Below are 11,417 nucleotides of genomic sequence, written 5' to 3'. Positions count from 1 at the left end.
TGTTTCATAAAGGACTCCAGCCAAGAGGATTAAAACTCGCTTTGAATGAGCTGGGTCACATCTCCGTGGAACCAGCCTAAGCAAAAGATCCCTTCAGTGGGCAACTGTGGCTCAAGTGGCAGAGTTCTTGCCTGCCATGCTGGAGACCCAGGTTCAATTCCCGTGTCTGCCCATGTGAAAAAAAGTCCCATCCGCAATAGGTCTGTACCCACAGGGGTGGATAGGCTTTTCTGAGGTTTTTCTGGGGGTACATAACGGATTCAAAACAACTCACCAGGGTTGGAGTTTTGCCAGGCGGGTAGAAGGAACCAGAGGAGCAAGGAAACTGAGGCTGTATACAAGGAGCCACTGTGTAGTTTAATCCAAAGGGGCACAAAATGGGTAATGGATAGAGAAAAGAAAGCTGGGTAATGGGCTAGAGAATGCTTTGTAGTTGAGGTCCTGTCAAGGCCAAAGAGCCATTTATCGTATGGATATCAGAAGTGAGTTGAAGCAATAGAAGTAGAAGTCAGAGGATGGCATATTGGAAATCAAAATTTGGGAAAATTTAGATAATGATAATGACAAGATCTAGAATATGTCCATGGGAGTGAGTGATAATCTGGTATTCAGGATAACTGGAGGTAAGGAAGTTAGAACTTAAAGAGTGCAGGGTTTTAGATAGATCATTTATTTGGATATTAAAATTGCCAAGAAAATGACAGGAGTAGTGGTAGAGAATTGGGATTCTAAAGGACTGAATTATGAAGGGTAGCAGGAGATATACTGTGGTTTGATGGCATGTGCTTAAAGGACCTGGGATCAGCAAAGAGAAAGAATAATCAGCATGTTACAAATAAAGATCAGGGGGATGCCTGTCCCTCCTCCAGAGCCAGGAGTAAGTGGAATTTGGGATAAAAAAACAGCCACCCCTTAAAAGTTTGCAAGGGGAGCTAGTGTCCTCAGAAGACAGCCATGTTTTTAGTGTATGGTGATTGGCATAAACAAGGATTAATAGGCACTGGGAGATTAATCCTGATGGGAGATGGATACTCATTCTTATTACCTCCAGTGTGGGGACAAGACTCTTTGGCCATTTGTTTTTGGAGGCAGAGGGAGGGACTCACCGGGAGCTCCCTTTTCAGCCAGTTGACACTCTGTTAATGTCTGTGGTTCTTAATATTGGGACTGGGGATGGGATCAGAAATTTCTGAGAGAGCTTTTAGGATATACATACTCCCTCAAATCTGATGTTCACCGCTTGGGTAGGTGGTTAACTAAGGATATGTATTTTAAGGTGTCCCAAATGATTTGAATAATTTCCTACATCCCCTTTTGGAACCTTTATCTAATAGGAACATATAATTTGATTTACAGAAAGATTTACACATTGTATCTGTGGTACAAATCAAGTTAGAGCTGTGAAAAGAAAATTTTATTTTTCATTTATACATTAATGTATATTTATGTACTAAAAACAATTCGATAGCAATTTGTGGATATGACTGCAGTCAACTTGCAAGGATATGAATTGCACATATTAACAAAGTGTTATGTTAAGAAAACTATGAGCCCTTCTATTCAAAGTAATATCCCACTAAAATACTTTTGAAGACATAGATGAAGATGAAAACTCAAAACAAAGCTGAAAACAACACTGCAGACAGTATCTAGGTGGAATCACTGAGAACTGAAAGAAAGAGTTTAAGAAAAAAACAACTCAAGTTTTAGTGCATGAAACAGCTCCTGAAAACTAAAAAATGATAGGAAGATGTTTTATGATTCACTTATTTTCTGTCTCAGAATTTAAAAATAGAACCTGTATCAACCAGAAAACTGTATATCCTCCTCCCTTCCTCCTAGAATATATATAAAAGTAGCATTGCCTTCTCGGGGAACATGGACTGATCCAAAATGAAAGATCCTTCTTTGGTTCCCATTAGTAAACTGCACAAGTATGTAGATTTTCATTTTGAGAGCTAAATAAGCATTACGTTCTAAGAATCCACTACGTGAATTATGAAAAGGCAGTAAAATTGTTCTGTATCCTTGAATAAAAATCCATGTCTTATTAGGATCTACTTGAAAGCTCTGTTTTTTTTAAGAAAATTAATTCCTGCACAAAGTAATTTTGCAAAAACTCCCAAATTACACGTAGATATCATTGGGATTCCCACAGATACTATCTCATAGAAAACTCACAGAAACTACCCCCCAGTCAGAACCCAGTGTTTTGTTATGAATATATCATCATTGCTGGGAGATGTTCGTGGTTTTTGCTATTATTTTTGCTTTTTAGGTACATATTATTTTAGCTTGTTATCCATTTACATTGTTATAGATTATTTGATTAGTTGCAATTGCATAGTGGTGTATGTATATTTTTGCACTATATTTTTCTAGTTTTATAACTACATTTTAAAATATGTTTGAGTACAGATAAAAATAATTATATACTTATTACTAAAACAAATATGCCCAACTTCTACATTGCTTATGACACTTTATTGATGTTGCCAGTAATTTTGTGCTAATTTAAGTGATTTCTAAATATAGTTAAGGTAAGTACAATATAATTTCTGGGTTCTTTTAAATAAAATAGGCTATGGTTTTATAAAATCATGTGTTTAAACTTATTCTTCTCTTTAAAAAGAAAAAGTTAGCAATTTTAATATTTTCTTCTCTAATTCTTTATCATGGAGTTATTTTCCATAAGGAAAAGGTAGGATAGGGTAGGGTAGGGTAGGGTGGGCTGAGTATCAAAAACCACTAGAAAAGAAAGATTATTGGAAAAACTGGAAGATCTAGAAATAGACTGAGTATATGTTAGAAGTTATTTTGCAGTAAAGGTAAACAACTTACATTAATGGACAAAGTGAGGGTTGTTCATAATATTGGAATAACTTGTTAAGCAGCTATGAAAAACATGAACATAGATCTTTTTCTCATATCATACAATATATATTAAAGATGCATTAAAGATATATAACTGTTGGAAAAGAGGAAGGGGAGGTAGTGGAAAGAACAAAACTAAGAAGTTCTAGAAAGAAATGAGATTAATTTTTCTATAATATTGGAGTGAGGTGAAATCCTTTCAAGGAAGGTTCTCAAAGAGAAAGCTTGACAAATTTGATTATGTAAAAGTACGAAACTGCCATGAATAGAAATCTGTAAATAATAACTTGGAAAAAATTAATTGCTATGTATCTGATAAACAAAAATTCAAAATTCCTAAAGGCACTTACAAATAAAACGTTCTTAAAAATACAATAAAGAATGGAAAGGACCTATGGACAGGCAAATTCTCTCAAACAAGTGATCAATGGATGTGAAAAAAACGTTTCCATGTATAGGGATCCATAAAGAAGCAAGTCAACAATAAGTTAACTTTTTTTTTAACTTCTTAAATCATGAAAAATTTAAAAATAACAAATAATACCCATTGTAGTCAAGGATTCCAGGGGATAGCCCCAACAACCATTTGTTGGTAGAAATGAACGTTGTTACCACTTGTTTCATTTACATTGGGGAACTTTGGAAACACCCTGTCTATTCTCCGCAATAAGGGCTTGTTTATATAAATTATAGAACAGCTATATAAAATAGTAAAATACTAGGCAGCTTTGAAAAATTACTTTAAAAGAATCAGACACTGCTATAAACATTTTAACAAAAGGCAATTTACTAGAGGGAATTGGTTACCCAGAGGATGGAAAGGTTGAGAGGCTAAGCAGGGGTAGTGAGGCAGCGCAGAGGCTGGCAATAGCAGGAAGCCCTTCCACCCGTAGGACTACGGGGCCAAAGTCAGGAATCATGTTGCCAGAGCCTAGAAGCTCATTGCTGGGGATGCAGTGAGCTCACTGCAGGAGGCAAAGGGAGGGGGAGAAATGCTTGGCTTCCCTCCTCTGGCCGTTAGATCTGCCAGTGCATCCCAACCACCAAACACACCCAAAAGCCAAAAGATAAGGAGCCCAGGAAATGGCTGCATTACAGCAGTACAGGGAAATGGTTATGAATGGATCTAAGAGTAAATGGGCAGTTAACTGACACAAATGTTTATTGACATGAAAAGTTTAACACAAATTTTAAAATGCAGATTATCAGAAGTGTTTATATTCTTATCACGTTTTTGTTAATTTTTAAGACAGTGAATGCGTATATATGTATAGATAAATAGAAGAAAGACTAGAAGTTAATGCATGAAGAGGTTGTCAGTAATTAACTTTGGGTAGCAGTATTAATGGAGATTTATTTTCTTCTTTTTGATAATATGCAAAAGACTAAATTTTCTAGAAGTATGTATTCTTTATGTGAAAGCGGTGGGGGGAGGAGTGGTAAAGGAACACATGCAATGGTCTGTAGGACCGAAACACGATATATAGAATTCAGCCTATTTTTTTTTTTTTTTTTTTTTTTTTTTTTTTTAAGGAAAGACAGAGAGAAGGAAGGAAGGATAGAAGGAAGAAAGGGAAACATTTTTAAACATTTTCTTGTTTTTATTTCTTTGTTTTTGTTACATGGGCTGGGGCCGGGAATCGAACCGAGGTCCTCCGGCATAGCAGGCAAGCACTTTGCCCGCTGAGCCACCGCGGCCCGCCCAGAATTCAGCCTATTTTAAGACATAAAACCAGGAAATATAAGAAAAAGCATTAGGGAAGCAACCCTACAATCAGTGTTGAAGTCCAGTCTGTTTTAAAGATATTTCAAATTTATTGGACTAAAGTTTACAGTGACCTTTGGTTAAATAAATTTATTTTATAAGCTGAATTTTAAATGTGATAGGAAAAAGAAAGACATAAAAAGAGAGTACAAGAAATAGTTCTTAAACCAACTCATTTCTGCCTGAAATGTTCCATCTGAAAATTGTTTTAGGTGGCAGAGGAAGAATCTGATGGTGAGTTTGCAGATGCATAGTTTGCAGTACTGCAAATGAATTAACCAGTATGAGTTCCGACTTAGGAAATCAGCAGAATCTGAACTCATTAAGCTACTAACATGTTGCATCTGTGTACATGTTAAATATGAGATGGTTATGAGACATCCAAGTACAGACGGCTACCAAGTAGCTTGAGAGTAGGGTCAAGTGTAGAGATCAGAAGTTATGCTTCTAATAGGTCTTTTGTTATACATTCCTACATCTCAAAATTGAATGGAGGAGATGGTTTGTTGGGTGGTTTGTGCCATTCCTTTAAAGTGAATGTTATTTGTTTGGATTAGTTTTGGAATAGTCCCATTTAAATATATTGAGAAAAATTGGTAAAAATTACGTTATCTTTATTGCTACTACAGCTTAAAAGTTGTCATAGATGTTGGATTTACTTGCTACTCCCCCATTCATCCTATATTCATAGTTACAAGTGTACCTTTGCCACCAGATGTCAGGAATATATAGACGTGAATTTCAGAGTATTTCAGTATTCTGTTTGCAGGGCAACTAGATTTTTTCTAGGACTTCTTATCCCACCTCACATGCCCTCAAGCCCTCATTCCGGAGAGAATACATAGTAGAATGCTTTAGTTTCCTAGCTATTAAAATAAATACCTTCCAATGGGCTGGTTTAACTCTTGATATCTTCTGGCTGCTCGCAGTCTTTAGGGTCTTCTTTCTTTTCCCAGTTCCCTTGACTTCTAGTTTCTGGCTGCTCCCTGTGGCTTCTCTCTGTGGCCTTCTGTTCAAAGCCTCCAGTAATAAGATTAAAACCCATTCTGATTCTGTGGACCACATCTTTAAAAATAGCCTGATCAAGAGGTCCTATTTACAGTGGATTCACACTCACAGGAATGGATTAAGATTAAGAACATGTTTTTCTGCAGTATATAATTCAATCCCCAAGACAGGAACACATTTATTTAACTTATTTGAAAGACTGAAAAACTTACTAGCCTTTCTTGTCATGATGTCATTTCACACTGACTTTTGGGAAATCTGTAAAACTCTGTACCAGTTAAAAATACCCTTTTCTAATGAAAATTTTTTATGATTTTTGTTCTGTATTTATTCCAGTTTCTTTCAAATCCTGCTCCTTTGGGGCTTACGTCTTATAACTTGCTTTATAACAATAGAAAATGCCTCCTACTGGAACTTAAGAAGTTTTAATGGAATATGAGATACCATGCCTCTAGGCTGCCTTCTGTTAATTATCAAAACCCTATGAGTTCCTAGACTATTCACCTTCCAAAAATCGAACAAACAAAAAAACCCTTTGAGTGCACAGGGAGTCGGGCCCCAGGACACCATCACCACCTTGGCCACTGCCCCCACCAGTGCCTTGATCCCTCAACCTCCACTGTGGCGTTTGTACACTGAAGATGATTTCTACTGCCCTTTCTGTCAGGAGGGGCTCAAAACGCCTGTGTGGACCGTGGCCTGACTGCAGTGAGAGAAAGTGGAATACATTGTCCCCTCTGTCGTGGAAATGTGACTAGAAGAGAAAGAGCATGTCCTAATGGGCCTTAGATCTTGAAAATACAAAGTTTTCTGGCAGCTGTCTTGTGCAAAATAGATTAAATTCTATCACGAGAGACAACGTTACAAATCTTGTAAGAAGTAGCAGTATGAATATGGTGTTTCTTCTATCATTCCAAACTTTTAGATTTCTCAGGAATCAGTAGGGAACAGCAACAGGGGCGAAACATCCACATCTGATGACACAGAAACTTACCGAGAATACACGTGCTGGGCATCCCACTTTTAAGTGTCCCTTGTGTCAAAAAAAAAATTGTACAAGACAGTATTTACTGTATCACTGTACAGCAATCTTCTATTTCAGATAGTTCCTGTGGCATGTCCTATTTATGTGTCTCTTCCTTTGGGAGACCCTAGCCAGATTACTAGAAATTTCATGAAGTCATCTGAATCAAAGGCATCCATTTGATTATGGAGAATTTGTGAACCTTCAGCTAGATGAGGAAACCAATATCAAACTGCTGTTGAAGAATCTTTCCAAGTAAGCGTCTAAAGTCTACAGATCTCTGCATCTTTGACTACGTGTCATCTTTAAGGGTAGAACTACATAAAGTCATCTTTTCAATAACTTGATGTGTATATTAATAAAAGTAATTCAGCCTATTTTAGTTTTTTAATTGAAAAATAAATGTGGACCATCCAACAACTTCATTCTCAATAAATTAAAAAGTGAAAGTTATGACATTAGCTTTTAAAGTATTAAAAAAAAGGATTATATTTCACCACTGTGATGGTGAAAAGGAAATCCCTGTTGTACTTATGTCCATATTCTTGAATTTTTCATGATGTTGGTTTTGAAATTTAGTAGAATTTCCCACGTCTACTTTATTGTACACTTGTAACACAGTAGCAATTTCTGAAAAATACGACTGATATAAATCTAACCAATCTGAGCCAGTTATCAGAGTTGCAGAGAGGAAACTTGAAGTGTTATATGTAACAATCCAAAGAAAACTTTTCATAAAACTGATTCTAGCTGAAGAATTCAGCTTTAAGAAAATTGTATTTATATAACTTCCAGTATTTTTAAAGACTAGTGAGATTTCTTTAATAAATTTAACTCTTTAAAAACTGAAAGAAAAAAAATCCTATGAGTACCTATTTGGAGAGTCAGGAATTACAGGATAAGCGAGGAAATGGATGAATAAGATGTTTTGCCTGAAGCAAAAAAACAACACATAGAAACAAAACTTGTGAGGTCAGCAAACTGATCATAGGAAGCAGGGAATTAAATGTAGCTATAGCCAGCAAGAAAACTTTTGGTCCACAGTCTTAAGTGGGGAAAAAATTCAGTGAAGGCAGAAACTGGTAGGTGATATGGGATCAAAGAGCAGGTTTAATATAGGAGGGTCATTACTACCTGTTCTAGTTTGCTAGCTGCCGGAATGCATCACACCAGAGATGGATTGGCTTTTAATAAAAGGGGATTTATTTTGTTGGTTCTTCAGAGGAAAGGCAACTAACTTTCCACTGAGGTTCTTTCTTACGTGGAAGGCACAGGATGGTCTCTGCTGGTCTTCTCTCCAGGCCCCTGGGTTCCAACAACTTTCCCCGGGGTGACTTCTTTCTGCATCTCCAAAGGCCTGGGCTGAGCTACAAGTGCTGAGATGAGGAACACCGAGCTGCTTAGCTGTGCTACATTGCGTTCTCTCATTTAAGCACCAGCCAATTAAGTCAAACGTCATTCATTGCAGCAGACACGCCTCCTAGCTGACTGCAGATGTAATTAGCAACAGATGAGGTTCAGGTACCATTGGCTTGTGGCCGCCGCAACAGAACTAGGTATGCTCACCTGGCCAAGTTGACAACTGAATCTAACTAGCACACTACCTTTCTGTTGTGCTACTATTTTGTTAAGGCATTGACTGCCATTTATTGAATACTTACTCTGTACCAGATGGTATCTAAGCAACGTTACATACATCTTCTGTAAGTCTCACAAAACCATCACCACATAATAGTTATTATCTCTGAGAAGGTTACTTAAGGCTTAGGGAAGTTTAGGAAATGCCCTAAATCACACACTAGCAGAGGAACTAGAATTCAGATTTTGTTCAGTTTGTCTTCTAAATGCATGTTCTTTCCACTAAATTGGGTCTAAAAATGTCACAGATTAAGAGCTAGAATAAGTTCTTTTTCAGAATCAAATATCCTCCCACTATACCTCTCAGATTGTCTCACTTTCTAGCCAGCATAGTATAGAATGTTGGTTGGCATTCTTTACCTAGTGGGTAACCCAAATCTTAATTTTTGAAAGGTTTGAATCATCAAACTGAGTCGCTGTAGTATTCCATTATCTTTAAGTATTGAACATAGAAGTACTAAGAAGTGCTGTGGAAAATCCTCTGGGTCCCAGATATAGTCCTCCCTGTCCCCATTACATAGCAGCAAATCCAGTTCCACTTTGTAATCAGCTTAAATCCCTTTTGGCTGTTGGCACAAGGAGTCCAAATGGCCACATGGTAGTCATATCTTTCAATTCAATGGTGGAAGCATCTCTCCTTTGATAACTAAGACCTTAAAATTCTGCAAATAGGTTGGGAGGGAATGCGCCCATGTCCAATTTTGATTCTCAGACCTGTGTGTTCTGGTTGTAGGAAAAATAACCACAAATGTTGGTTTCTGGTTGAAATTGTATATTGCTTCCTGTAGGACAGCACCCCAACTACCACTATAACTGAGTCTTCAATAAGACACAATTCCATCAAGCCAGCTGCTTTTTGGGGTGATGGGTTGCTGGTAAGATCAATGAATTTCCATTGCCATACTGTTGCAGTATTGTAGAGGTCCCATGGTCGTGATCAAGGCATTCTGTAAGCCCATAGATGGTGGTATTGGCAGAAACACTGCACAGGGACAGCAAATCCATGTCCAGAATGTATTTATTCCATTGAGGACAAATTACCCCATGCTAGAAGATATCCAGTATAATCAATCAATCAGGTAGTTTCCTGGTTTCTTTAAAGAATGATGCTGTATTAAGGAATCATAATAAGCCTCAGCGGAGGGTAGGTTAGGAATATAATGGTGATAGTCAGATCCGCCTTGGTGAGGGGTTGTCCATAATGAGCCCAAGTACAGCTTCTATCCTTTCAGGCATGGAAACTATACATAGGCCATTGAGCAAATACTGATGTGGCTAATAAAAAGGCTGACATTCAGAGAATGAGTCACCTTGTTCATCTGATTTAGGTGGACAAGTTTTGCTGCAGATGCCCTTTGGTGTACATTCATATGGAATACAAATATCTTCATACTGTGTGCATTTCATGAAGAACTTCCAAATATCTGCTCTCCAAACCTGCTGTCATCAATTTTCCAATCCTGTTCTTTCCAAGCCCCTGACCAGCTAACTATCCACTTCCTATAAAGCTGTATGAATCTGCATCTCTTGGCTATCTCATAGTCTAGACAAAGTGGCCAATCAATGTACTGTCTGAAGGTCTGCCCACAAAGAGAATTTCCCTTCACCACTAGGATACTACACTATATACTGCTGATACTATAGCAGTCCTGTTGATGCCAGTACTTTGTCTTAAAACCAGGCTCCAGTTTTTTCTTCCTTGGTTAACTGATCATAGAGAAACACCTCCTGAGGCTATAGATGTGAATCCAGGAAAAGGAGGCAAAGCAGTAGGAGCAGGTATCAAAAGTCTGAGTCACCTGCTCATGCAAATTATTTCAGGACTTGCTTGAGCCTGATGTCTTAGATACTATTTTCATTTAATGATAGACTGATGTTCTGCATACTCAGTCTTATTGCTTAGTTCACAGTGGTCAACTCAGATTATAAGTGCACTTGAAGTCCTATACATAGACAGTTCAGCAGTAAGCTAGGAGCTGTTCTCGAGAAGTGTTTTTGTTTGCTTGTTGTTTTGTTTGTTTGTTTGCAGAAAAGGGTATAGCTGTGTTCCAAAACCTTAGAGGTCTGTGATTCTCTAATGGAGGCTCCTTATGGCATTCATATTTGCTAGGGATGCATAAAGTTGGATCACCTAGGCCAATAAAGCCCAAGTGTAGCACAGCATTTTACACTGTAACCTGACCTCATATAGAGTTTACAGTTGCTCGACCCCACCCGAAATTGGCAGGTTATAACCCAGCTTGCCATAAAACTCTAGAAAGATAACAAGTTTATTGCAACAATTTCCAAAGAAAATAACTTTTCAGACCACTTGTTGCTTGTGAACACAGTACTTGGGGGTCCTGTAATTGTAAGGGGCAAAGCTGCTGTCATAGGCTGGAACATAGGACATTATGCGGCACAGCTGAGCACAAGGACAAAACCAGATGATTTTGTTTTCCAAATGGGGGATGGGCCAGATTATTTGAAATGGGGAAGTAGTGCCTGGAGGAAGATGCCTACGAATGTTGGATGTTTATTACTTGGGTTAGTGATATTGAAGGAAAGAATTCTGTAAGTATGCTGAATCAAGAGAAGCCTAGAAAAGAAATGGGGGATTGAGGGAGGACCACAGAGAAGGGAAGGCTGAACTATTTGTTCAATTCCCTTGGGAAGTAGAACAAAGCATGTTAGAGTACTGGGTTAGCACACATGCATGATAACAGCAAAAGAAAAAAGCTGAAAGATGAGTACAATGAAGGAGAAGAAAATACAACACATAAAGGATTTTGTGTGGGATTAAATCTGAGGAAATAACTGAAATGCGTAACTCAAACTAGAGTACCTTTGTTACCTTGAAGATTGTTAAAACTCAACTTTCTCAAACATTTTTTTGTAATAAACTTTACTAGTTATTAAATAATAACTTTAAGCTGACTGGTACTCCTAGAAATATGGTCTTAGTCCATTACATCCACCACCATCAGACTTCAAAACTTGATGCTGACCTGTGAGCCACAATTGTTAGGTTAATTTTTGTTGTTATCAGGGTTGTTCCAATAAAGGCTATTCCGCACTTTAACTTTCCACCTTTTATCTCTTTAATAAGAGTTATGAACTCATATGCCT

General features: G+C 37.6%; 1 pseudogene; it reads left to right on the top strand.

Annotated features, from left to right (window-relative positions):
* Window positions 1-577: 577 nt before the first annotated feature.
* LOC143668579 (E3 ubiquitin-protein ligase RNF138 pseudogene) lies at window positions 578-10,778 on the top strand (annotated as a pseudogene).
* The last annotated feature ends 639 nt before the right edge of the window (window positions 10,779-11,417 follow it).

Source organism: Tamandua tetradactyla, chromosome 24, assembly GCF_023851605.1.
Source record: "Tamandua tetradactyla isolate mTamTet1 chromosome 24, mTamTet1.pri, whole genome shotgun sequence".
Classification (NCBI taxonomy): domain Eukaryota; kingdom Metazoa; phylum Chordata; class Mammalia; order Pilosa; family Myrmecophagidae; genus Tamandua; species Tamandua tetradactyla.
The sequence above is the reverse complement of the archived record's forward strand: the minus strand, read 5'-3'. Positions and strand labels throughout refer to the sequence as shown.